The sequence below is a fragment of the Phalangium opilio genome, unplaced genomic scaffold (assembly GCF_054372755.1).
Source record: "Phalangium opilio isolate 3A_F unplaced genomic scaffold, DU_Popi_V2 ptg000360l_1, whole genome shotgun sequence".
In the NCBI taxonomy this organism is placed as follows: domain Eukaryota; kingdom Metazoa; phylum Arthropoda; class Arachnida; order Opiliones; family Phalangiidae; genus Phalangium; species Phalangium opilio.
In genome coordinates, this window is record NW_028324230.1 from 2,663,841 (window position 1) to 2,683,918 (window position 20,078).

At 38.3% G+C, this 20,078-nt stretch overlaps 38 non-coding genes and 38 pseudogenes across 38 annotated transcripts; all 76 read left to right on the forward strand.

Moving 5' to 3' along the window:
* The first annotated feature begins 83 nt into the window (after positions 1–83).
* On the forward strand, positions 84–202 carry LOC149598917 (5S ribosomal RNA). The gene has a single exon (XR_016378056.1). It is a non-coding gene; the product is annotated as a 5S ribosomal RNA (ribosomal RNA).
* Positions 203–339: 137 nt separating this feature from the next.
* LOC149598918 (5S ribosomal RNA) lies at positions 340–458 on the forward strand. The gene has a single exon (XR_016378057.1). It is a non-coding gene; the product is annotated as a 5S ribosomal RNA (ribosomal RNA).
* A 136-nt stretch (positions 459–594) lies between these two features.
* Positions 595–713, forward strand: LOC149598919 (5S ribosomal RNA; annotated as a pseudogene).
* Positions 714–850: 137 nt separating this feature from the next.
* On the forward strand, positions 851–967 carry LOC149598920 (5S ribosomal RNA; annotated as a pseudogene).
* Positions 968–1,101: 134 nt separating this feature from the next.
* Positions 1,102–1,220, forward strand: LOC149598921 (5S ribosomal RNA). Its single transcript, XR_016378058.1, has one exon. It is a non-coding gene; the product is annotated as a 5S ribosomal RNA (ribosomal RNA).
* Positions 1,221–1,357: 137 nt separating this feature from the next.
* On the forward strand, positions 1,358–1,476 carry LOC149598922 (5S ribosomal RNA). The gene has a single exon (XR_016378059.1). It is a non-coding gene; the product is annotated as a 5S ribosomal RNA (ribosomal RNA).
* A 133-nt stretch (positions 1,477–1,609) lies between these two features.
* LOC149598923 (5S ribosomal RNA) lies at positions 1,610–1,728 on the forward strand (annotated as a pseudogene).
* A 137-nt stretch (positions 1,729–1,865) lies between these two features.
* Positions 1,866–1,984, forward strand: LOC149598924 (5S ribosomal RNA). Its single transcript, XR_016378060.1, has one exon. It is a non-coding gene; the product is annotated as a 5S ribosomal RNA (ribosomal RNA).
* A 137-nt stretch (positions 1,985–2,121) lies between these two features.
* On the forward strand, positions 2,122–2,240 carry LOC149598925 (5S ribosomal RNA). Its single transcript, XR_016378062.1, has one exon. It is a non-coding gene; the product is annotated as a 5S ribosomal RNA (ribosomal RNA).
* A 133-nt stretch (positions 2,241–2,373) lies between these two features.
* On the forward strand, positions 2,374–2,492 carry LOC149598926 (5S ribosomal RNA; annotated as a pseudogene).
* A 137-nt stretch (positions 2,493–2,629) lies between these two features.
* Positions 2,630–2,746, forward strand: LOC149598927 (5S ribosomal RNA; annotated as a pseudogene).
* Positions 2,747–2,880: 134 nt separating this feature from the next.
* LOC149598928 (5S ribosomal RNA) lies at positions 2,881–2,999 on the forward strand. Its single transcript, XR_016378063.1, has one exon. It is a non-coding gene; the product is annotated as a 5S ribosomal RNA (ribosomal RNA).
* A 137-nt stretch (positions 3,000–3,136) lies between these two features.
* LOC149598929 (5S ribosomal RNA) lies at positions 3,137–3,255 on the forward strand. Its single transcript, XR_016378064.1, has one exon. It is a non-coding gene; the product is annotated as a 5S ribosomal RNA (ribosomal RNA).
* A 133-nt stretch (positions 3,256–3,388) lies between these two features.
* LOC149598930 (5S ribosomal RNA) lies at positions 3,389–3,507 on the forward strand (annotated as a pseudogene).
* Positions 3,508–3,644: 137 nt separating this feature from the next.
* LOC149598931 (5S ribosomal RNA) lies at positions 3,645–3,763 on the forward strand. The gene has a single exon (XR_016378065.1). It is a non-coding gene; the product is annotated as a 5S ribosomal RNA (ribosomal RNA).
* Positions 3,764–3,900: 137 nt separating this feature from the next.
* On the forward strand, positions 3,901–4,019 carry LOC149598932 (5S ribosomal RNA). Its single transcript, XR_016378255.1, has one exon. It is a non-coding gene; the product is annotated as a 5S ribosomal RNA (ribosomal RNA).
* Positions 4,020–4,156: 137 nt separating this feature from the next.
* Positions 4,157–4,275, forward strand: LOC149598933 (5S ribosomal RNA). Its single transcript, XR_016379152.1, has one exon. It is a non-coding gene; the product is annotated as a 5S ribosomal RNA (ribosomal RNA).
* Positions 4,276–4,651: 376 nt separating this feature from the next.
* On the forward strand, positions 4,652–4,769 carry LOC149598934 (5S ribosomal RNA; annotated as a pseudogene).
* A 134-nt stretch (positions 4,770–4,903) lies between these two features.
* On the forward strand, positions 4,904–5,022 carry LOC149598935 (5S ribosomal RNA; annotated as a pseudogene).
* Positions 5,023–5,159: 137 nt separating this feature from the next.
* LOC149598936 (5S ribosomal RNA) lies at positions 5,160–5,278 on the forward strand. The gene has a single exon (XR_016378730.1). It is a non-coding gene; the product is annotated as a 5S ribosomal RNA (ribosomal RNA).
* Positions 5,279–5,414: 136 nt separating this feature from the next.
* LOC149598937 (5S ribosomal RNA) lies at positions 5,415–5,517 on the forward strand (annotated as a pseudogene).
* A 137-nt stretch (positions 5,518–5,654) lies between these two features.
* Positions 5,655–5,772, forward strand: LOC149598938 (5S ribosomal RNA). The gene has a single exon (XR_016378705.1). It is a non-coding gene; the product is annotated as a 5S ribosomal RNA (ribosomal RNA).
* Positions 5,773–5,906: 134 nt separating this feature from the next.
* LOC149598939 (5S ribosomal RNA) lies at positions 5,907–6,025 on the forward strand (annotated as a pseudogene).
* Positions 6,026–6,162: 137 nt separating this feature from the next.
* Positions 6,163–6,281, forward strand: LOC149598940 (5S ribosomal RNA). The gene has a single exon (XR_016378066.1). It is a non-coding gene; the product is annotated as a 5S ribosomal RNA (ribosomal RNA).
* Positions 6,282–6,643: 362 nt separating this feature from the next.
* LOC149598941 (5S ribosomal RNA) lies at positions 6,644–6,762 on the forward strand (annotated as a pseudogene).
* Positions 6,763–6,899: 137 nt separating this feature from the next.
* On the forward strand, positions 6,900–7,018 carry LOC149598942 (5S ribosomal RNA). The gene has a single exon (XR_016378067.1). It is a non-coding gene; the product is annotated as a 5S ribosomal RNA (ribosomal RNA).
* Positions 7,019–7,155: 137 nt separating this feature from the next.
* On the forward strand, positions 7,156–7,274 carry LOC149598943 (5S ribosomal RNA). Its single transcript, XR_016378068.1, has one exon. It is a non-coding gene; the product is annotated as a 5S ribosomal RNA (ribosomal RNA).
* A 136-nt stretch (positions 7,275–7,410) lies between these two features.
* Positions 7,411–7,529, forward strand: LOC149598944 (5S ribosomal RNA). Its single transcript, XR_016378256.1, has one exon. It is a non-coding gene; the product is annotated as a 5S ribosomal RNA (ribosomal RNA).
* Positions 7,530–7,666: 137 nt separating this feature from the next.
* Positions 7,667–7,785, forward strand: LOC149598945 (5S ribosomal RNA). The gene has a single exon (XR_016378832.1). It is a non-coding gene; the product is annotated as a 5S ribosomal RNA (ribosomal RNA).
* A 136-nt stretch (positions 7,786–7,921) lies between these two features.
* On the forward strand, positions 7,922–8,024 carry LOC149598946 (5S ribosomal RNA; annotated as a pseudogene).
* A 137-nt stretch (positions 8,025–8,161) lies between these two features.
* Positions 8,162–8,279, forward strand: LOC149598947 (5S ribosomal RNA; annotated as a pseudogene).
* A 137-nt stretch (positions 8,280–8,416) lies between these two features.
* Positions 8,417–8,535, forward strand: LOC149598948 (5S ribosomal RNA). Its single transcript, XR_016378069.1, has one exon. It is a non-coding gene; the product is annotated as a 5S ribosomal RNA (ribosomal RNA).
* Positions 8,536–8,672: 137 nt separating this feature from the next.
* Positions 8,673–8,791, forward strand: LOC149598949 (5S ribosomal RNA; annotated as a pseudogene).
* Positions 8,792–8,925: 134 nt separating this feature from the next.
* Positions 8,926–9,044, forward strand: LOC149598950 (5S ribosomal RNA). Its single transcript, XR_016378070.1, has one exon. It is a non-coding gene; the product is annotated as a 5S ribosomal RNA (ribosomal RNA).
* Positions 9,045–9,181: 137 nt separating this feature from the next.
* LOC149598951 (5S ribosomal RNA) lies at positions 9,182–9,284 on the forward strand (annotated as a pseudogene).
* A 122-nt stretch (positions 9,285–9,406) lies between these two features.
* On the forward strand, positions 9,407–9,525 carry LOC149598952 (5S ribosomal RNA; annotated as a pseudogene).
* A 137-nt stretch (positions 9,526–9,662) lies between these two features.
* Positions 9,663–9,780, forward strand: LOC149598953 (5S ribosomal RNA). The gene has a single exon (XR_016378706.1). It is a non-coding gene; the product is annotated as a 5S ribosomal RNA (ribosomal RNA).
* Positions 9,781–9,914: 134 nt separating this feature from the next.
* Positions 9,915–10,033, forward strand: LOC149598954 (5S ribosomal RNA). Its single transcript, XR_016378071.1, has one exon. It is a non-coding gene; the product is annotated as a 5S ribosomal RNA (ribosomal RNA).
* A 137-nt stretch (positions 10,034–10,170) lies between these two features.
* LOC149598955 (5S ribosomal RNA) lies at positions 10,171–10,289 on the forward strand. The gene has a single exon (XR_016378073.1). It is a non-coding gene; the product is annotated as a 5S ribosomal RNA (ribosomal RNA).
* A 136-nt stretch (positions 10,290–10,425) lies between these two features.
* On the forward strand, positions 10,426–10,544 carry LOC149598956 (5S ribosomal RNA). Its single transcript, XR_016378257.1, has one exon. It is a non-coding gene; the product is annotated as a 5S ribosomal RNA (ribosomal RNA).
* Positions 10,545–10,681: 137 nt separating this feature from the next.
* Positions 10,682–10,800, forward strand: LOC149598957 (5S ribosomal RNA). The gene has a single exon (XR_016378843.1). It is a non-coding gene; the product is annotated as a 5S ribosomal RNA (ribosomal RNA).
* Positions 10,801–10,936: 136 nt separating this feature from the next.
* On the forward strand, positions 10,937–11,039 carry LOC149598958 (5S ribosomal RNA; annotated as a pseudogene).
* Positions 11,040–11,176: 137 nt separating this feature from the next.
* Positions 11,177–11,294, forward strand: LOC149598959 (5S ribosomal RNA; annotated as a pseudogene).
* Positions 11,295–11,431: 137 nt separating this feature from the next.
* LOC149598960 (5S ribosomal RNA) lies at positions 11,432–11,550 on the forward strand. Its single transcript, XR_016378074.1, has one exon. It is a non-coding gene; the product is annotated as a 5S ribosomal RNA (ribosomal RNA).
* Positions 11,551–11,687: 137 nt separating this feature from the next.
* On the forward strand, positions 11,688–11,806 carry LOC149598961 (5S ribosomal RNA). The gene has a single exon (XR_016378362.1). It is a non-coding gene; the product is annotated as a 5S ribosomal RNA (ribosomal RNA).
* A 137-nt stretch (positions 11,807–11,943) lies between these two features.
* LOC149598962 (5S ribosomal RNA) lies at positions 11,944–12,062 on the forward strand (annotated as a pseudogene).
* A 137-nt stretch (positions 12,063–12,199) lies between these two features.
* LOC149598963 (5S ribosomal RNA) lies at positions 12,200–12,302 on the forward strand (annotated as a pseudogene).
* A 122-nt stretch (positions 12,303–12,424) lies between these two features.
* LOC149598964 (5S ribosomal RNA) lies at positions 12,425–12,543 on the forward strand (annotated as a pseudogene).
* A 137-nt stretch (positions 12,544–12,680) lies between these two features.
* On the forward strand, positions 12,681–12,798 carry LOC149598965 (5S ribosomal RNA; annotated as a pseudogene).
* Positions 12,799–12,935: 137 nt separating this feature from the next.
* On the forward strand, positions 12,936–13,054 carry LOC149598966 (5S ribosomal RNA). Its single transcript, XR_016378075.1, has one exon. It is a non-coding gene; the product is annotated as a 5S ribosomal RNA (ribosomal RNA).
* A 137-nt stretch (positions 13,055–13,191) lies between these two features.
* Positions 13,192–13,309, forward strand: LOC149598967 (5S ribosomal RNA; annotated as a pseudogene).
* Positions 13,310–13,446: 137 nt separating this feature from the next.
* Positions 13,447–13,565, forward strand: LOC149598968 (5S ribosomal RNA). The gene has a single exon (XR_016378076.1). It is a non-coding gene; the product is annotated as a 5S ribosomal RNA (ribosomal RNA).
* A 137-nt stretch (positions 13,566–13,702) lies between these two features.
* Positions 13,703–13,821, forward strand: LOC149598969 (5S ribosomal RNA). Its single transcript, XR_016378363.1, has one exon. It is a non-coding gene; the product is annotated as a 5S ribosomal RNA (ribosomal RNA).
* Positions 13,822–13,958: 137 nt separating this feature from the next.
* On the forward strand, positions 13,959–14,061 carry LOC149598970 (5S ribosomal RNA; annotated as a pseudogene).
* Positions 14,062–14,183: 122 nt separating this feature from the next.
* On the forward strand, positions 14,184–14,302 carry LOC149598971 (5S ribosomal RNA; annotated as a pseudogene).
* A 137-nt stretch (positions 14,303–14,439) lies between these two features.
* Positions 14,440–14,558, forward strand: LOC149598972 (5S ribosomal RNA). Its single transcript, XR_016378227.1, has one exon. It is a non-coding gene; the product is annotated as a 5S ribosomal RNA (ribosomal RNA).
* A 134-nt stretch (positions 14,559–14,692) lies between these two features.
* Positions 14,693–14,811, forward strand: LOC149598973 (5S ribosomal RNA). The gene has a single exon (XR_016378077.1). It is a non-coding gene; the product is annotated as a 5S ribosomal RNA (ribosomal RNA).
* A 137-nt stretch (positions 14,812–14,948) lies between these two features.
* Positions 14,949–15,051, forward strand: LOC149598974 (5S ribosomal RNA; annotated as a pseudogene).
* A 122-nt stretch (positions 15,052–15,173) lies between these two features.
* On the forward strand, positions 15,174–15,292 carry LOC149598975 (5S ribosomal RNA; annotated as a pseudogene).
* Positions 15,293–15,429: 137 nt separating this feature from the next.
* Positions 15,430–15,547, forward strand: LOC149598976 (5S ribosomal RNA). The gene has a single exon (XR_016378707.1). It is a non-coding gene; the product is annotated as a 5S ribosomal RNA (ribosomal RNA).
* A 134-nt stretch (positions 15,548–15,681) lies between these two features.
* LOC149598977 (5S ribosomal RNA) lies at positions 15,682–15,800 on the forward strand (annotated as a pseudogene).
* A 137-nt stretch (positions 15,801–15,937) lies between these two features.
* Positions 15,938–16,056, forward strand: LOC149598978 (5S ribosomal RNA; annotated as a pseudogene).
* Positions 16,057–16,193: 137 nt separating this feature from the next.
* LOC149598979 (5S ribosomal RNA) lies at positions 16,194–16,296 on the forward strand (annotated as a pseudogene).
* Positions 16,297–16,418: 122 nt separating this feature from the next.
* LOC149598980 (5S ribosomal RNA) lies at positions 16,419–16,537 on the forward strand (annotated as a pseudogene).
* A 137-nt stretch (positions 16,538–16,674) lies between these two features.
* LOC149598981 (5S ribosomal RNA) lies at positions 16,675–16,792 on the forward strand. The gene has a single exon (XR_016378708.1). It is a non-coding gene; the product is annotated as a 5S ribosomal RNA (ribosomal RNA).
* Positions 16,793–16,926: 134 nt separating this feature from the next.
* Positions 16,927–17,045, forward strand: LOC149598982 (5S ribosomal RNA). The gene has a single exon (XR_016378078.1). It is a non-coding gene; the product is annotated as a 5S ribosomal RNA (ribosomal RNA).
* A 137-nt stretch (positions 17,046–17,182) lies between these two features.
* LOC149598983 (5S ribosomal RNA) lies at positions 17,183–17,301 on the forward strand (annotated as a pseudogene).
* A 137-nt stretch (positions 17,302–17,438) lies between these two features.
* On the forward strand, positions 17,439–17,541 carry LOC149598984 (5S ribosomal RNA; annotated as a pseudogene).
* A 122-nt stretch (positions 17,542–17,663) lies between these two features.
* Positions 17,664–17,782, forward strand: LOC149598985 (5S ribosomal RNA; annotated as a pseudogene).
* Positions 17,783–17,919: 137 nt separating this feature from the next.
* On the forward strand, positions 17,920–18,037 carry LOC149598986 (5S ribosomal RNA). The gene has a single exon (XR_016378709.1). It is a non-coding gene; the product is annotated as a 5S ribosomal RNA (ribosomal RNA).
* Positions 18,038–18,171: 134 nt separating this feature from the next.
* Positions 18,172–18,290, forward strand: LOC149598987 (5S ribosomal RNA). Its single transcript, XR_016378079.1, has one exon. It is a non-coding gene; the product is annotated as a 5S ribosomal RNA (ribosomal RNA).
* A 137-nt stretch (positions 18,291–18,427) lies between these two features.
* LOC149598988 (5S ribosomal RNA) lies at positions 18,428–18,546 on the forward strand (annotated as a pseudogene).
* A 137-nt stretch (positions 18,547–18,683) lies between these two features.
* On the forward strand, positions 18,684–18,786 carry LOC149598989 (5S ribosomal RNA; annotated as a pseudogene).
* A 122-nt stretch (positions 18,787–18,908) lies between these two features.
* Positions 18,909–19,027, forward strand: LOC149598990 (5S ribosomal RNA; annotated as a pseudogene).
* A 137-nt stretch (positions 19,028–19,164) lies between these two features.
* Positions 19,165–19,283, forward strand: LOC149598991 (5S ribosomal RNA). The gene has a single exon (XR_016378238.1). It is a non-coding gene; the product is annotated as a 5S ribosomal RNA (ribosomal RNA).
* A 362-nt stretch (positions 19,284–19,645) lies between these two features.
* LOC149598992 (5S ribosomal RNA) lies at positions 19,646–19,764 on the forward strand (annotated as a pseudogene).
* Positions 19,765–20,078: the final 314 nt, after the last annotated feature.

Consider the following 20,078-nt stretch of genomic DNA (forward strand, 5'->3'; position numbering starts at 1 on the left):
CATATTTTCTTTTTGTTATTGTTTTAAAAAGATGGTCAATTTGTCTCACTTAATTTAAATTCGAATTATTATCTAGCACTCTCGGCAACGGCCATATCACGCTGAAAACACCGGTTCTCGTCGGATCACCGAAGTTAAGCAGCGTCGAGCGCAGTCAGTACTTGGGAGGGAGACCACTTAGGAACACTGCGTGCCGTTGGCTTTTTCACTTTTTTTTCCTCTTTTAAATTCCAATAGATATGAAAAAAGCAAACATATTTTCTTTTTGTTATTGTTTTAAAAAGATGATGGTTATTTTGTCTCACTTAATTTAAATTCGAATTATTATCTAGCACTCTCGGCAACGGCCATATCACGCTGAAAACACCGGTTCTCGTCGGATCACCGAAGTTAAGCAGCGTCGAGCGCAGTCAGTACTTGGGAGGGAGACCACTTAGGAACACTGCGTGCCGTTGGCTTTTTCACTTTTTTTCCTCTTTTAAATTCCTATAGATATGAAAAAAGCAAACATATTTTCTTTTTGTTATTGTTTTAAAAAGATGAAGGTCAATTTGTCTCACTTAATTTAAATTCGAATTATTATCTAGCACTCTCGGCAACGGCCATATCACGCTGAAAACACCGGTTCTCGTCGGATCACCGAAGTTTAGCAGCGTCGAGCGCAGTCAGTACTTGGGAGGGAGACCACTTAGGAACACTGCGCACCGTTGGCTTTTTCACTTTTTTTTCCTCTTTTAAATTCCAATAGATATGAAAAAAGCCAACATATTTTCTTTTTGTTATTGTTTTAAAAAGATGAAGGTTAATTTGTCTCACTTCATTTAAATTCGAATTATTAAATAGCACTCTCGGCAACGGCCATATCACGCTGAAAACACCGGTTCTCGTGCGATCACCGAAGTTAAGCAGCGTCGAGCGCAGTCACTACTGGGAGGAGACCACTTAGGAACAATGCGTGCCGTTGGCTTTTTCACTTTTTTTTCCTCTTTTAAATTCCTATAGATATGAAAAAAGCAAACATATTTTCTTTTTGTTATTGTTTTAAAAAGATGGTCAATTTGTCTCACTTAATTTAAATTCGAATTATTATCTAGCACTCTCGGCAACGGCCATATCACGCTGAAAACACCGGTTCTCGTCGGATCACCGAAGTTAAGCAGCGTCGAGCGCAGTCAGTACTTGGGAGGGAGACCACTTAGGAACACTGCGTGCCGTTGGCTTTTTCACTTTTTTTTCCTCTTTTAAATTCCAATAGATATGAAAAAAGCAAACATATTTTCTTTTTGTTATTGTTTTAAAAAGATGATGGTTATTTTGTCTCACTTAATTTAAATTCGAATTATTATCTAGCACTCTCGGCAACGGCCATATCACGCTGAAAACACCGGTTCTCGTCGGATCACCGAAGTTAAGCAGCGTCGAGCGCAGTCAGTACTTGGGAGGGAGACCACTTAGGAACACTGCGTGCCGTTGGCTTTTTCACTTTTTTTCCTCTTTTAAATTCCTAAAGATATGAAAAAAGCAAACATATTTTCTTTTTGTTATTGTTTTAAAAAGATGGTCAATTTGTCTCACTTAATTTAAATTCGAATTATTATCTAGCACTCTCGGCAACGGCCATATCACGCTGAAAACACCGGTTCTCGTCGGATCACCGAAGTTAAGCAGCGTCGAGCGCAGTCAGTACTTGGGAGGGAGACCACTTAGGAACACTGCGCGCCGTTGGCTTTTTCACTTTTTTTTCCTCTTTTAAATTCCAATAGATATGAAAAAAGCAAACATATTTTCTTTTTGTTTTTGTTTTAAAAAGATGATGGTTAAATTGTCTCACTTAATTTAAATTCAAATTATTATCTAGCACTCTCGGCAACGGCCATATCACGCTGAAAACACCGGTTCTCGTCGGATCACCGAAGTTAAGCAGCGTCGAGCGCAGTCAGTACTTGGGAGGGAGACCACTTAGGAACACTGCGTGCCGTTGGCTTTTTCACTTTTTTTTCCTCTTTTAAATTCCTATAGATATGAAAAGAGCAAACATATTTTCTTTTTGTTATTGTTTTAAAAAGATGAAGGTCAATTTGTCTCACTTAATTTAAATTCGAATTATTATCTAGCACTCTCGGCAACGGCCATATCACGCTGAAAACACCGGTTCTCGTCGGATCACCGAAGTTAAGCAGCGTCGAGCGCAGTCAGTACTTGGGAGGGAGACCACTTAGGAACACTGCGTGCCGTTGGCTTTTTCACTTTTTTTCCTCTTTTAAATTCCTATAGATATGAAAAAAGCAAACATATTTTCTTTTTGTTATTGTTTTAAAAAGATGGTCAATTTGTCTCACTTAATTTAAATTCGAATTATTATCTAGCACTCTCGGCAACGGCCATATCACGCTGAAAACACCGGTTCTCGTCGGATCACCGAAGTTAAGCAGCGTCGAGCGCAGTCAGTACTTGGGAGGGAGACCACTTAGGAACACTGCGCACCGTTGGCTTTTTCACTTTTTTTTCCTCTTTTAAATTCCAATAGATATGAAAAAAGCCAACATATTTTCTTTTTGTTATTGTTTTAAAAAGATGAAGGTTAATTTGTCTCACTTCATTTAAATTCGAATTATTAAATAGCACTCTCGGCAACGGCCATATCACGCTGAAAACACCGGTTCTCGTGCGATCACCGAAGTTAAGCAGCGTCGAGCGCAGTCACTACTGGGAGGAGACCACTTAGGAACAATGCGTGCCGTTGGCTTTTTCACTTTTTTTTCCTCTTTTAAATTCCTATAGATATGAAAAAAGCAAACATATTTTCTTTTTGTTATTGTTTTAAAAAGATGGTCAATTTGTCTCACTTAATTTAAATTCGAATTATTATCTAGCACTCTCGGCAACGGCCATATCACGCTGAAAACACCGGTTCTCGTCGGATCACCGAAGTTAAGCAGCGTCGAGCGCAGTCAGTACTTGGGAGGGAGACCACTTAGGAACACTGCGTGCCGTTGGCTTTTTCACTTTTTTTTCCTCTTTTAAATTCCAATAGATATGAAAAAAGCAAACATATTTTCTTTTTGTTATTGTTTTAAAAAGATGATGGTTATTTTGTCTCACTTAATTTAAATTCGAATTATTATCTAGCACTCTCGGCAACGGCCATATCACGCTGAAAACACCGGTTCTCGTCGGATCACCGAAGTTAAGCAGCGTCGAGCGCAGTCAGTACTTGGGAGGGAGACCACTTAGGAACACTGCGTGCCGTTGGCTTTTTCACTTTTTTTCCTCTTTTAAATTCCTAAAGATATGAAAAAAGCAAACATATTTTCTTTTTGTTATTGTTTTAAAAAGATGGTCAATTTGTCTCACTTAATTTAAATTCGAATTATTATCTAGCACTCTCGGCAACGGCCATATCACGCTGAAAACACCGGTTCTCGTCGGATCACCGAAGTTAAGCAGCGTCGAGCGCAGTCAGTACTTGGGAGGGAGACCACTTAGGAACACTGCGCGCCGTTGGCTTTTTCACTTTTTTTTCCTCTTTTAAATTCCAATAGATATGAAAAAAGCAAACATATTTTCTTTTTGTTTTTGTTTTAAAAAGATGATGGTTAAATTGTCTCACTTAATTTAAATTCAAATTATTATCTAGCACTCTCGGCAACGGCCATATCACGCTGAAAACACCGGTTCTCGTCGGATCACCGAAGTTAAGCAGCGTCGAGCGCAGTCAGTACTTGGGAGGGAGACCACTTAGGAACACTGCGTGCCGTTGGCTTTTTCACTTTTTTTTCCTCTTTTAAATTCCTATAGATATGAAAAGAGCAAACATATTTTCTTTTTGTTATTGTTTTAAAAAGATGAAGGTCAATTTGTCTCACTTAATTTAAATTCGAATTATTATCTAGCACTCTCGGCAACGGCCATATCACGCTGAAAACACCGGTTCTCGTCGGATCACCGAAGTTAAGCAGCGTGGAGCGCAGTCAGTACTTGGGAGGGAGACCACTTAGGAACACTGCGTGCCGTTGGCTTTTTCACTTTTTTTTCCTCTTTTAAATTCCAATAGATATGAAAAAAGCAAACATATTTTCTTTTTGTTATTGTTTTAAAAAGATGAAGGTTAATTTGTCTCACTTAATTTAAATTCGAATTATTAAATAGCACTCTCGGCAACGGCCATATCACGCTGAAAACTCCGGTTCTCGTCCGATCACCGAAGTTAAGCAGCGTCGAGCGCAGTCAGTACTTGGGAGGGAGACCACTTAGGAACACTGCGTGCCGTTGGCTTTTTCACTTTTTTTCCTCTTTTAAATTCCAATAGATATGAAAAAAGCAAACATATTTTCTTTTTGTTATTGCTTTAAAAAGATGATGGTTAATTTGTCTCACTTAATTTAAATTCGAATTATAATCTAGCACTCTCGGCAACGGCCATATCACGCTGAAAACACCGGTTCTCGTCCGATCACCGAAGTTAAGCAGTGTCGAGAGCAGTCAGTACTTGGAAACTTTGCGTGCCGTTGGCTTTTTCACTTTTATTTCCTCTTTTAAATTCCTATAGATATGAAAAAAGCAAACATATTTTCTTTTTGTTATTGTTTTAAAAAGATGAAGGTCAATTTGTCTCACTTAATTTAAATTCGAATTATTAAATAGCACTCTCGGCAACGGCCATATGACGCTGAAAACACCGGTTCTCGTCCGATCACCGAAGTTAAGCAGCGTCGAGCGCAGTCAGTACTTGGGAGGAGACCACTTAGGAACACTGCGTGCCGTTGGCTTTTTCACTTTTTTTTCCTCTTTTAAATTCCTATAGATATGAAAAAAGCAAACATATTTTCTTTTTGTTATTGTTTTAAAAAGATGGTCAATTTGTCTCACTTAATTTAAATTCGAATTATTATCTAGCACTCTCGGCAACGGCCATATCACGCTGAAAACACCGGTTCTCGTCGGATCACCAAAGTTAAGCAGCGTGGAGCGCAGTCAGTACTTGGGAGGGAGACCACTTAGGAACACTGCGTGCCGTTGGCTTTTTCACTTTTTTTTCCTCTTTTAAATTCCAATAGATATGAAAAAAGCAAACATATTTTCTTTTTGTTATTGTTTTAAAAAGATGAAGGTTAATTTGTCTCACTTAATTTAAATTCGAATTATTAAATAGCACTCTCGGCAACGGCCATATCACGCTGAAAACACCGGTTCTCGTCCGATCACCGAAGTTAAGCAGCGTCGAGCGCAGTCACTACTTGGGAGGGAGACCACTTAGGAACACTGCGTGCCGTTGGCTTTTTCACTTTTTTTCCTCTTTTAAATTCCAATAGATATGAAAAAAGCAAACATATTTTCTTTTTGTTATTGTTTTAAAAAGATAATGGTTAATTTGTCTCACTTAATTTAAATTCGAATTATTATCTAGCACTCTCGGCAACGGCCATATCACGCTGAAAACACCGGTTCTCGTCCGATCACCGAAGTTAAGCAGTGTCGAGCGCAGTCAGTACTTGGAAACTTTGCGTGCCGTTGGCTTTTTCACTTTTATTTCCTCTTTTAAATTCCTATAGATATGAAAAAAGCAAACATATTTTCTTTTTGTTATTGTTTTAAAAAGATGAAGGTCAATTTGTCTCACTTAATTTAAATTCGAATTATTAAATAGCACTCTCGGCAACGGCCATATCACGCTGAAAACACCGGTTCTCGTCCGATCACCGAAGTTAAGCAGCGTCGAGCGCAGTCAGTACTTGGGAGGAGACCACTTAGGAACACTGCGTGCCGTTGGCTTTTTCACTTTTTTTTCCTCTTTTAAATTCCTATAGATATGAAAAAAGCAAACATATTTTCTTTTTGTTATTGTTTTAAAAAGATGGTCAATTTGTCTCACTTAATTTAAATTCGAATTATTATCTAGCACCCTCGGCAACGGCCATATCACGCTGAAAACACCGGTTTTCGTCGGATCACCGAAGTTAAGCAGCGTCGAGCGCAGTCAGTACTTGGGAGGGAGACCACTTAGGAACACTGCGTGCCGTTGGCTTTTTCAATTTTTTTTCCTCTTTTAAATTCCAATAGATATGAAAAAAGCAAACATATTTTCTTTTTCTTATTGTTTTAAAAAGATGAAGGTCAATTTGTCTCACTTAATTTAAATTCGAATGATTATCTAGCACTCTCGGCAACGGCCATATCACGCTGAAAACACCGGTTCTCGTCGGATCACCGAAGTTAAGCAGCGTCGAGCGCAGTCAGTACTTGGGAGGGAGACCACTTAGGAACACTGCGTGCCGTTGGCTTTTTCAATTTTTTTTCCTCTTTTAAATTCCAATAGATATGATAAAAGCAAACATATTTTCTTTTTGTTATTGTTTTAAAAAGATGATGGTTAATTTGTCTCACTTAATTTAAATTCGAATTATTATCTAGCACTCTCAACAACGGCCATAGCACGCTGAAAACACCGGTTCTCGTCCGATCACCGAAGTTAAGCAGCGTCGAGCGCAGTCAGTACTTGGAAACTTTGCTTGCCGTTGGCTTTTTCACTTTTATTTCCTCTTTTAAATTCCATGAGATATGAAAAAAGCAAACATATCTTCTTTTTCTTATTGATTTATAAAGATGAAGGTTAATTAAATTCGAATTATTAAATAGCACTCTTGGCAACGGCCATATCACGCTGAAAACACCGGTACTCGTCCGATAACCGAAGTTAAGCAGCGTCGAGCGCAGTCAGTACTTGGGAGGGAGACCACTTAGGAACACTGCGTGCCGTTGGCTTTTTCACTTTTTTTTCCTCTTTTAAATTCCTATAGATATGAAAAAAGCAAACATATTTTCTTTTTGTTATTGTTTTAAAAATATGAAGGTCAATTTGTCTCACTTAATTTAAATTCGAATTATTAAATAGCACTCTTGGCAACGGCCATATCACGCTGAAAACACCGGTTCTCGTCGGATCACCGAAGTTAAGCAGCGTCGAGCGCAGTCAGTACTTGGGAGGGAGACCACTTAGGAACACTGCGTGCCGTTGGCTTTTTCACTTTTTTTTCCTCTTTTAAATTCCTATAGATATGAAAAAAGCAAACATATTTTCTTTTTGTTATTGTTTTAAAAAGATGAAGGTCAATTTGTCTCACTTAATTTAAATTCGAATTATTATCTAGCACTCTCGGCAACGGCCATATCACGCTGAAAACACCGGTTCTCGTCGGATCACCGAAGTTAAGCAGCGTCGAGCGCAGTCAGTACTTGGGAGGGAGACCACTTAGGAACACTGCGTGCCGTTGGCTTTTTCACTTTTTTTCCTCTTTTAAATTCCTATAGATATGAAAAGAGCAAACATATTTTCTTTTTGTTATTGTTTTAAAAAGATGAAGGTGAATTTGTCTCACTTAATTTAAATTCGAATTATTATCTAGCACTCTCGGCAACGGCCATATCACGCTGAAAACACCGGTTCTCGTCGGATCACCGAAGTTAAGCAGCGTGGAGCGCAGTCAGTACTTGGGAGGGAGACCACTTAGGAACACTGCGTGCCGTTGGCTTTTTCACTTTTTTTTCCTCTTTTAAATTCCAATAGATATGAAAAAAGCAAACATATTTTCTTTTTGTTATTGTTTTAAAAAGATGAAGGTTAATTTGCCTCACTTAATTTAAATTCGAATTATTAAATAGCACTCTCGGCAACGGCCATATCACGCTGAAAACACCGGTTCTCGTCCGATCACCGAAGTTAAGCAGCGTCGAGCGCAGTCAGTACTTGGGAGGGAGACCACTTAGGAACACTGCGTGCCGTTGGCCTTTTCACTTTTTTTCCTCTTTTAAATTCCAATAGATATGAAAAAAGCAAACATATTTTCTTTTTGTTATTGTTTTAAAAAGATGATGGTTAATTTGTCTCACTTAATTTAAATTCGAATTATTATCTAGCACTCTCGGCAACGGCCATATCACGCTGAAAACACCGGTTCTCGTCCGATCACCGAAGTTAAGCAGTGTCGAGCGCAGTCAGTACTTGGAAACTTTGCGTGCCGTTGGCTTTTTCACTTTTATTTCCTCTTTTAAATTCCTATAGATATGAAAAAAGCAAACATATTTTCTTTTTGTTATTGTTTTAAAAAGATGAAGGTCAATTTGTCTCACTTAATTTAAATTCGAATTATTAAATAGCACTCTCGGAAACGGCCATATCACGCTGAAAACACCGGTTCTCGTCCGATCACCGAAGTTAAGCAGCGTCGAGCGCAGTCAGTACTTGGGAGGAGACCACTTAGGAACACTGCGTGCCGTTGGCTTTTTCACTTTTTTTTCCTCTTTTAAATTCCTATAGATATGAAAAAAGCAAACATATTTTCTTTTTGTTATTGTTTTAAAAAGATGAAGGTCAATTTGTCTCACTTAATTTAAATTCGAATTATTATCTAGCACTCTCGGCAACGGCCATATCACGCTGAAAACACCGGTTCTCGTCGGATCACCGAAGTTAAGCAGCGTCGAGCGCAGTCAGTACTTGGGAGGGAGACCACTTAGGAACACTGCGTGCCGTTGGCTTTTTCAATTTTTTTTCCTCTTTTAAATTCCAATAGATATGATAAAAGCAAACATATTTTCTTTTTGTTATTGTTTTAAAAAGATGATGGTTAATTTGTCTCACTTAATTTAAATTCGAATTATTATCTAGCACTCTCAACAACGGCCATAGCACGCTGAAATCACCGGTTCTCGTCCGATCACCGAAGTTAAGCAGCGTCGAGCGCAGTCAGTACTTGGGAGGGAGACCACTTAGGAACACTGCGTGCCGTCGGCTTTTTCACTTTTTTTTCCTCTTTTAAATTCCTATAGATATGAAAAAAGCAAACATATTTTCTTTTTGTTATTGTTTTAAAAAGATGGTCAATTTGTCTCACTTAATTTAAATTCGAATTATTATCTAGCACTCTCGGCAACGGCCATATCACGCTGAAAACACCGGTTCTCGTCGGATCACCGAAGTTAAGCAGCGTCGAGCGCAGTCAGTACTTGGGAGGGAGACCACTTAGGAACACTGCGTGCCGTTGGCTTTTTCAATTTTTTTTCCTCTTTTAAATTCCAATAGATACGATAAAAGCAAACATATTTTCTTTTTGTTATTGTTTTAAAAAGATGATGGTTAATTTGTCTCACTTAATTTAAATTCGAATTATTATCTAGCACTCTCGGCAACGGCCATAGCACGCTGAAAACACCGGTTCTCGTCCGATCACCGAAGTTAAGCAGCGTCGAGCGCAGTCAGTACTTGGAAACTTTGCGTGCCGTTGGCTTTTTCACTTTTATTTCCTCTTTTAAATTCCATGAGATATGAAAAAAGCAAACATATCTTCTTTTTCTTATTGATTTATAAAGATGAAGGTTAATTAAATTCGAATTATTAAATAGCACTCTTGGCAACGGCCAAATCACGCTGAAAACACCGGTACTCGTCCGATAACCGAAGTTAAGCAGCGTCGAGCGCAGTCAGTACTTGGGAGGGAGACCACTTAGGAACACTGCGTGCCGTTGGCTTTTTCACTTTTTTTTCCTCTTTTAAATTCCTATAGATATGAAAAAAGCAATAATATTTTCTTTTTGTTATTGTTTTAAAAAGATGAAGGTCAATTTGTCTCACTTAATTTAAATTCGAATTATTAAATAGCACTCTCGGCAACGGCCATATCACGCTGAAAACACCGGTTCTCGTCCGATCACCGAAGTTAAGCAGCGTCGAGCGCAGTCAGTACTTGGGAGGAGACCACTTAGGAACACTGCGTGCCGTTGGCTTTTTCACTTTTTTTTCCTCTTTTAAATTCCTATAGATATGAAAAAAGCAAACATATTTTCTTTTTGTTATTGTTTTAAAAAGATGGTCAATTTGTCTCACTTAATTTAAATTCGAATTATTATCTAGCACTCTCGGCAACGGCCATATCACGCTGAAAACACCGGTTCTCGTCGGATCACCGAAGTTAAGCAGCGTCGAGCGCAGTCAGTACTTGGGAGGGAGACCACTTAGGAACACTGCGTGCCGTTGGCTTTTTCACTTTTTTTTCCTCTTTTAAATTCCAATAGATATGAAAAAAGCAAACATATTTTCTTTTTGTTTTTGTTTTAAAAAGATGATGGTTAATTTGTCTCACTTAATTTAAATTCGAATTATTATCTAGCACTCTCGGCAACGGCCATATCACGCTGAAAACACCGGTTCTCGTCGGATCACCGAAGTTAAGCAGCGTCGAGCGCAGTCAGTACTTGGGAGGGAGACCACTTAGGAACACTGCGTGCCGTTGGCTTTTTCACTTTTTTTCCTCTTTTAAATTCCTATAGATATGAAAAGAGCAAACATATTTTCTTTTTGTTATTGTTTTAAAAAGATGAAGGTTAATTTGTCTCACTTAATTTAAATTCGAATTATTATCTAGCACTCTCGGCAACGGCCATATCACGCTGAAAACACCGGTTCTCGTCGGATCACCGAAGTTAAGCAGCGTGGAGCGCAGTCAGTACTTGGGAGGGAGACCACTTAGGAACACTGCGTGCCGTTGGCTTTTTCACTTTTTTTTCCTCTTTTAAATTCCAATAGATATGAAAAAAGCAAACATATTTTCTTTTTGTTATTGTTTTAAAAAGATGAAGGTTAATTTGCCTCACTTAATTTAAATTCGAATTATTAAATAGCACTCTCGGCAACGGCCATATCACGCTGAAAACACCGGTTCTCGTCCGATCACCGAAGTTAAGCAGCGTCGAGCGCAGTCAGTACTTGGGAGGGAGACCACTTAGGAACACTGCGTGCCGTTGGCCTTTTCACTTTTTTTCCTCTTTTAAATTCCAATAGATATGAAAAAAGCAAACATATTTTCTTTTTGTTATTGTTTTAAAAAGATGATGGTTAATTTGTCTCACTTAATTTAAATTCGAATTATTATCTAGCACTCTCGGCAACGGCCATATCACGCTGAAAACACCGGTTCTCGTCCGATCACCGAAGTTAAGCAGTGTCGAGCGCAGTCAGTACTTGGAAACTTTGCGTGCCGTTGGCTTTTTCACTTTTATTTCCTCTTTTAAATTCCTATAGATATGAAAAAAGCAAACATATTTTCTTTTTGTTATTGTTTTAAAAAGATGAAGGTCAATTTGTCTCACTTAATTTAAATTCGAATTATTAAATAGCACTCTCGGAAACGGCCATATCACGCTGAAAACACCGGTTCTCGTCCGATCACCGAAGTTAAGCAGCGTCGAGCGCAGTCAGTACTTGGGAGGAGACCACTTAGGAACACTGCGTGCCGTTGGCTTTTTCACTTTTTTTTCCTCTTTTAAATTCCTATAGATATGAAAAAAGCAAACATATTTTCTTTTTGTTATTGTTTTAAAAAGATGAAGGTCAATTTGTCTCACTTAATTTAAATTCGAATTATTATCTAGCACTCTCGGCAACGGCCATATCACGCTGAAAACACCGGTTCTCGTCGGATCACCGAAGTTAAGCAGCGTCGAGCGCAGTCAGTACTTGGGAGGGAGACCACTTAGGAACACTGCGTGCCGTTGGCTTTTTCAATTTTTTTTCCTCTTTTAAATTCCAATAGATATGAAAAAAGCAAACATATTTTCTTTTTGTTATTGTTTTAAAAAGATGATGGTTAATTTGTCTCACTTAATTTAAATTCGAATTATTATCTAGCACTCTCGGCAACGGCCATATCACGCTGAAAACACCGGTTCTCGTCCGATCACCGAAGTTAAGCAGCGTCGAGCGCAGTCAGTACTTGGGAGGGAGACCACTTAGGAAAACTGGGTGCCGTTGGCTTTTTCACTATTTTTTCCTCTTTTAAATTCCTATAGATATGAAAAAAGCAAACATATTTTCTTTTTGTTATTGTTTTAAAAAGATGAAGGTCAATTTGTCTCACTTAATTTAAATTCGAATTATTATCTAGCACTCTCGGCAACGGCCATATCACGCTGAAAACACCGGTTCTCGTCGGTTCACCGAAGTTAAGCAGCGTCGAGCGCAGTCAGTACTTGGGAGGGAGACCACTTAGGAACACTGCGTGCCGTTGGCTTTTTCAATTTTTTTTCCTCTTTTAAATTCCAATAGATATGATAAAAGCAAACATATTTTCTTTTTGTTATTGTTTTAAAAAGATGATGGTTAATTTGTCTCACTTAATTTAAATTCGAATTATTATCTAGCACTCTCGGCAACGGCCATAGCACGCTGAAAACACCGGTTCTCGTCCGATCACCGAAGTTAAGCAGCGTCGAGCGCAGTCAGTACTTGGAAACTTTGCGTGCCGTTGGCTTTTTCACTTTTATTTCCTCTTTTAAATTCCATGAGATATGAAAAAAGCAAACATATCTTCTTTTTCTTATTGATTTATAAAGATGAAGGTTAATTAAATTCGAATTATTAAATAGCACTCTTGGCAACGGCCATATCACGCTGAAAACACCGGTACTCGTCCGATAACCGAAGTTAAGCAGCGTCGAGCGCAGTCAGTACTTGGGAGGGAGACCACTTAGGAACACTGCGTGCCGTTGGCTTTTTCACTTTTTTTTCCTCTTTTAAATTCCTATAGATATGAAAAAAGCAATAATATTTTCTTTTTGTCATTGTTTTAAAAAGATGAAGGTCAATTTGTCTCACTTAATTTAAATTCGAATTATTAAATAGCACTCTCGGCAACGGCCATATCACGCTGAAAACACCGGTTCTCGTCCGATCACCGAAGTTAAGCAGCGTCGAGCGCAGTCAGTACTTGGGAGGAGACCACTAAGGAACACTGCGTGCCGTTGGCTTTTTCACTTTTTTTTCCTCTTTTAAATTCCTATAGATATGAAAAAAGCAAACATATTTTCTTTTTGTTATTGTTTTAAAAAGATGAAGGTCAATTTGTCTCACTTAATTTAAATTCGAATTATTATCTAGCACTCTCGGCAACGGCCATATCACGCTGAAAACACCGGTTCTCGTCGGATCACCGAAGTTAAGCAGCGTCGAGCGCAGTCAGTACTTGGGAGGGAGACCACTTAGGAACACTGCGTGCCGTTGGCTTTTTCAATTTTTTTTCCTCTTTTAAATTCCAATAGATATGAAAAAAGCAAACATATTTTCTTTTTGTTATTGTTTTAAAAAGATGAAGGTCAATTTGTCTCACTTAATTTAAATTCGAATTATTAAATAGCACTCTCGGAAACGGCCATATCACGCTGAAAACACCGGTTCTCGTCCGATCACCGAAGTTAAGCAGCGTCGAGCGCAGTCAGTACTTGGGAGGAGACCACTTAGGAACACTGCGTGCCGTTGGCTTTTTCACTTTTTTTTCCTCTTTTAAATTCCTATAGATATGAAAAAAGCAAACATATTTTCTTTTTGTTATTGTTTTAAAAAGATGAAGGTCAATTTGTCTCACTTAATTTAAATTCGAATTATTATCTAGCACTCTCGGCAACGGCCATATCACGCTGAAAACACCGGTTCTCGTCGGATCACCGAAGTTAAGCAGCGTCGAGCGCAGTCAGTACTTGGGAGGGAGACCACTTAGGAACACTGCGTGCCGTTGGCTTTTTCAATTTTTTTTCCTCTTTTAAATTCCAATAGATATGAAAAAAGCAAACATATTTTCTTTTTGTTATTGTTTTAAAAAGATGATGGTTAATTTGTCTCACTTAATTTAAATTCGAATTATTATCTAGCACTCTCGGCAACGGCCATATCACGCTGAAAACACCGGTTCTCGTCCGATCACCGAAGTTAAGCAGCGTCGAGCGCAGTCAGTACTTGGGAGGGAGACCACTTAGGAAAACTGGGTGCCGTTGGCTTTTTCACTATTTTTTCCTCTTTTAAATTCCTATAGATATGAAAAAAGCAAACATATTTTCTTTTTGTTATTGTTTTAAAAAGATGAAGGTCAATTTGTCTCACTTAATTTAAATTCGAATTATTATCTAGCACTCTCGGCAACGGCCATATCACGCTGAAAACACCGGATCTCGTCCGATCACCGAAGTTAAGCAGCGTCGAGCGCAGTCAGTACTTGGAAACTTTGCGTGCCGTTGGCTTTTTCACTTTTATTTCCTCTTTTAAATTCCATGAGATATGAAAAAAGCAAACATATCTTCTTTTTCTTATTGATTTATAAAGATGAAGGTTAATTAAATTCGAATTATTATATAGCACTCTTGGCAACGGCCATATCACGCTGAAAACACCGGTACTCGTCCGATAACCGAAGTTAAGCAGCGTCGAGCGCAGTCAGTACTTGGGAGGGAGACCACTTAGGAACACTGCGTGCCGTTGGCTTTTTCACTTTTCTTTCCTCTTTTAAATTCCTCTAGATATGAAAAAAGCAAACATATTTTCTTTTTGTTATTGTTTTAAAAAGATGAAGGTCAATTTGTCTCACTTAATTTAAATTCGAATTATTAAATAGCACTCTCGGCAACGGCCATATCACGCTGAAAACACCGGTTCTCGTCCGATCACCGAAGTTAAGCAGCGTCGAGCGCAGTCAGTACTTGGGAGGGAGACCACTTAGGAACACTGCGTGCCGTTGGCTTTTTCACTTTTTTTTCCTCTTTTAAATTCCTATAGATATGAAAAAAGCAAACATATTTTCTTTTTGTTATTGTTTTAAAAAGATGGTCAATTTGTCTCACTTAATTTAAATTCGAATTATTATCTAGCACTCTCGGCAACGGCCATATCACGCTGAAAACACCGGTTCTCGTCGGATCACCGAAGTTAAGCAGCGTCGAGCGCAGTCAGTACTTGGGAGGGAGACCACTTAGGAACACTGCGTGCCGTTGGCTTTTTCAATTTTTTTTCCTCTTTTAAATTCCAATAGATATGATAAAAGCAAACATATTTTCTTTTTGTTATTGTTTTAAAAAGATGATGGTTAATTTGTCTCACTTAATTTAAATTCGAATTATTATCTAGCACTCTCGGCAACGGCCATAGCACGCTGAAAACACCGGTTCTCGTCCGATCACCGAAGTTAAGCAGCGTCGAGCGCAGTCAGTACTTGGAAACTTTGCGTGCCGTTGGCTTTTTCACTTTTATTTCCTCTTTTAAATTCCATGAGATATGAAAAAAGCAAACATATCTTCTTTTTCTTATTGATTTATAAAGATGAAGGTTAATTAAATTCGAATTATTAAATAGCACTCTTGGCAACGGCCATATCACGCTGAAAACCCCGGTACTCGTCCGATAACCGAAGTTAAGCAGCGTCGAGCGCAGTCAGTACTTGGGAGGGAGACCACTTAGGAACACTGCGTGCCGTTGGCTTTTTCACTTTTTTTTCCTCTTTTAAATTCCTATAGATATGAAAAAAGCAATAATATTTTCTTTTTGTTATTGTTTTAAAAAGATGAAGGTCAATTTGTCTCACTTAATTTAAATTCGAATTATTAAATAGCACTCTCGGCAACGGCCATATCACGCTGAAAACACCGGTTCTCGTCCGATCACCGAAGTTAAGCAGCGTCGAGCGCAGTCAGTACTTGGGAGGAGACCACTTAGGAACACTGCGTGCCGTTGGCTTTTTCACTTTTTTTTCCTCTTTTAAATTCCTATAGATATGAAAAAAGCAAACATATTTTCTTTTTGTTATTGTTTTAAAAAGATGGTCAATTTGTCTCACTTAATTTAAATTCGAATTATTATCTAGCACTCTCGGCAACGGCCATATCACGCTGAAAACACCGGTTCTCGTCGGATCACCGAAGTTAAGCAGCGTCGAGCGCAGTCTGTACTTGGGAGGGAGACCACTTAGGAACACTGCGTGCCGTTGGCTTTTTCAATTTTTTTTCCTCTTTTAAATTCCAATAGATATGAAAAAAGCAAACATATTTTCTTTTTGTTATTGTTTTAAAAAGATGATGGTTAATTTGTCTCACTTAATTTAAATTCGAATTATTATCTAGCACTCTCGGCAACGGCCATATCACGCTGAAAACACCGGTTCTCGTCCGATCACCGAAGTTAAGCATTGTCGAGCGCAGTCAGTACTTGGGAGGGAGACCACTTAGGAAAACTGGGTGCCGTTGGCTTTTTCACTATTTTTTCCTCTTTTAAATTCCTATAGATATGAAAAAAGCAAACATATTTTCTTTTTGTTATTGTTTTAAAAAGATGAAGGTCAATTTGTCTCACTTAATTTAAATTCGAATTATTATCTAGCACTCTCGGCAACGGCCATATCACGCTGAAAACACCGGATCTCGTCCGATCACCGAAGTTAAGCAGCGTCGAGCGCAGTCAGTACTTGGAAACTTTGCGTGCCGTTGGCTTTTTCACTTTTATTTCCTCTTTTAAATTCCATGAGATATGAAAAAAGCAAACATATCTTCTTTTTCTTATTGATTTATAAAGATGAAGGTTAATTAAATTCGAATTATTAAATAGCACTCTTGGCAACGGCCATATCACGCTGAAAACACCGGTACTCGTCCGATAACCGAAGTTAAGCAGCGTCGAGCGCAGTCAGTACTTGGGAGGGAGACCACTTAGGAACACTGCGTGCCGTTGGCTTTTTCACTTTTTTTTCCTCTTTTAAATTCCTATAGATATGAAAAAAGCAATAATATTTTCTTTTTGTTATTGTTTTAAAAAGATGAAGGTCAATTTGTCTCACTTAATTTAAATTCGAATTATTAAATAGCACTCTCGGCAACGGCCATATCACGCTGAAAACACCGGTTCTCGTCCGATCACCGAAGTTAAGCAGCGTCGAGCGCAGTCAGTACTTGGGAGGAGACCACTTAGGAACACTGCGTGCCGTTGGCTTTTTTACTTTTTTTTCCTCTTTTAAATTCCTATAGATATGAAAAAAGCAAACATATTTTCTTTTTGTTATTGTTTTAAAAAGATGGTCAATTTGTCTCACTTAATTTAAATTCGAATTATTATCTAGCACTCTCGGCAACGGCCATATCACGCTGAAAACACCGGTTCTCGTCGGATCACCGAAGTTAAGCAGCGTCGAGCGCAGTCAGTACTTGGGAGGGAGACCACTTAGGAACACTGCGTGCCGTTGGCTTTTTCAATTTTTTTTCCTCTTTTAAATTCCAATAGATATGAAAAAAGCAAACATATTTTCTTTTTGTTATTGTTTTAAAAAGATGATGGTTAATTTGTCTCACTTAATTTAAATTCGAATTATTATCTAGCACTCTCGGCAACGGCCATATCACGCTGAAAACACCGGTTCTCGTCCGATCACCGAAGTTAAGCATTGTCGAGCGCAGTCAGTACTTGGGAGGGAGACCACTTAGGAAAACTGGGTGCCGTTGGCTTTTTCACTATTTTTTCCTCTTTTAAATTCCTATAGATATGAAAAAAGCAAACATATTTTCTTTTTGTTATTGTTTTAAAAAGATGAAGGTCAATTTGTCTCACTTAATTTAAATTCGAATTATTATCTAGCACTCTCGGCAACGGCCATATCACGCTGAAAACACCGGATCTCGTCCGATCACCGAAGTTAAGCAGCGTCGAGCGCAGTCAGTACTTGGAAACTTTGCGTGCCGTTGGCTTTTTCACTTTTATTTCCTCTTTTAAATTCCATGAGATATGAAAAAAGCAAACATATCTTCTTTTTCTTATTGATTTATAAAGATGAAGGTTAATTAAATTCGAATTATTAAATAGCACTCTTGGCAACGGCCATATCACGCTGAAAACACCGGTACTCGTCCGATAACCGAAGTTAAGCAGCGTCGAGCGCAGTCAGTACTTGGGAGGGAGACCACTTAGGAACACTGCGTGCCGTTGGCTTTTTCACTTTTTTTTCCTCTTTTAAATTCCTATAGATATGAAAAAAGCAATAATATTTTCTTTTTGTTATTGTTTTAAAAAGATGAAGGTCAATTTGTCTCACTTAATTTAAATTCGAATTATTAAATAGCGCTCTCGGCAACGGCCATATCACGCTGAAAACACCGGTTCTCGTCCGATCACCGAAGTTAAGCAGCGTCGAGCGCAGTCAGTACTTGGGAGGAGACCACTTAGGAACACTGCGTGCCGTTGGCTTTTTCACTTTTTTTTCCTCTTTTAAATTCCTATAGATATGAAAAAAGCAAACATATTTTCTTTTTGTTATTGTTTTAAAAAGATGGTCAATTTGTCTCACTTAATTTAAATTCGAATTATTATCTAGCACTCTCGGCAACGGCCATATCACGCTGAAAACACCGGTTCTCGTCGGATCACCGAAGTTAAGCAGCGTCGAGCGCAGTCAGTACTTGGGAGGGAGACCACTTAGGAACACTGCGTGCCGTTGGCTTTTTCAATTTTTTTTCCTCTTTTAAATTCCAATAGATATGAAAAAAGCAAACATATTTTCTTTTTGTTATTGTTTTAAAAAGATGATGGTTAATTTGTCTCACTTAATTTAAATTCGAATTATTATCTAGCACTCTCGGCAACGGCCATATCACGCTGAAAACACCGGTTCTCGTCCGATCACCGAAGTTAAGCATTGTCGAGCGCAGTCAGTACTTGGGAGGGAGACCACTTAGGAAAACTGGGTGCCGTTGGCTTTTTCACTATTTTTTCCTCTTTTAAATTCCTATAGATATGAAAAAAGCAAACATATTTTCTTTTTGTTATTGTTTTAAAAAGATGAAGGTCAATTTGTCTCACTTAATTTAAATTCGAATTATTATCTAGCACTCTCGGCAACGGCCATATCACGCTGAAAACACCGGATCTCGTCCGATCACCGAAGTTAAGCAGCGTCGAGCGCAGTCAGTACTTGGAAACTTTGCGTGCCGTTGGCTTTTTCACTTTTATTTCCTCTTTTAAATTCCATGAGATATGAAAAAAGCAAACATATCTTCTTTTTCTTATTGATTTATAAAGATGAAGGTTAATTAAATTCGAATTATTAAATAGCACTCTTGGCAACGGCCATATCACGCTGAAAACACCGGTACTCGTCCGATAACCGAAGTTAAGCAGCGTCGAGCGCAGTCAGTACTTGGGAGGGAGACCACTTAGGAACACTGCGTGCCGTTGGCTTTTTCACTTTTCTTTCCTCTTTTAAAGTCCTCTAGATATGAAAAAAGCAAACATATTTTCTTTTTGTTATTGTTTTAAAAAGATGAAGGTCAATTTGTCTCACTTAATTTAAATTCGAATTATTAAATAGCACTCTCGGCAACGGCCATATCACGCTGAAAACACCGGTTCTCGTCCGATCACCGAAGTTAAGCAGCGTCGAGCGCAGTCAGTACTTGGGAGGGAGACCACTTAGGAACACTGCGTGCCGTTGGCTTTTTCACTTTTTTTTCCTCTTTTAAATTCCTATAGATATGAAAAAAGCAAACATATTTTCTTTTTGTTATTGTTTTAAAAAGATGATGGTTAATTTGTCTCACTTAATTTAAATTCGAATTATTATCTAGCACTCTCGGCAACGGCCATAGCACGCTGAAAACACCGGTTCTCGTCCGATCACCGAAGTTAGGCAGCGTCGAGCGCAGTCAGTACTTGGAAACTTTGCGTGCCGTTGGCTTTTTCACTTTTATTTCCTCTTTTAAATTCCATGAGATATGAAAAAAGCAAACATATCTTCTTTTTCTTATTGATTTATAAAGATGAAGGTTAATTAAATTCGAATTATTAAATAGCACTCTTGACAACGGCCATATCACGATGAAAACACCGGTACTCGTCCGATCACCGAAGTTAAGCAGCGTCGAGCGCAGTCAGTACTTGGGAGGGAGACCACTTAGGAACACTGCGTGCCGTTGGCTTTTTCACTTTTCTTTCCTCTTTTAAATTCCTATAGATATGAAAAAAGCAAACATATTTTCTTTTTGTTATTGTTATAAAAAGATGAAGGTCAATTTGTCTCACTTAATTTAAATTCGAATTATTAAATAGCACTCTCGGTAACGGCCATATCACGCTGAAAACAAGAAAATATAACGATATTCATCCAAAAAACTGTTAAAATTCAATTTCCAATAAGAAATAGTTGTCACGGATTTTGTATCTTGAAGAAAAAAAACATACGATTTTTTCGGTACACTTTTTAATGAATTTTTTTCTGGACAAACTTTTGATC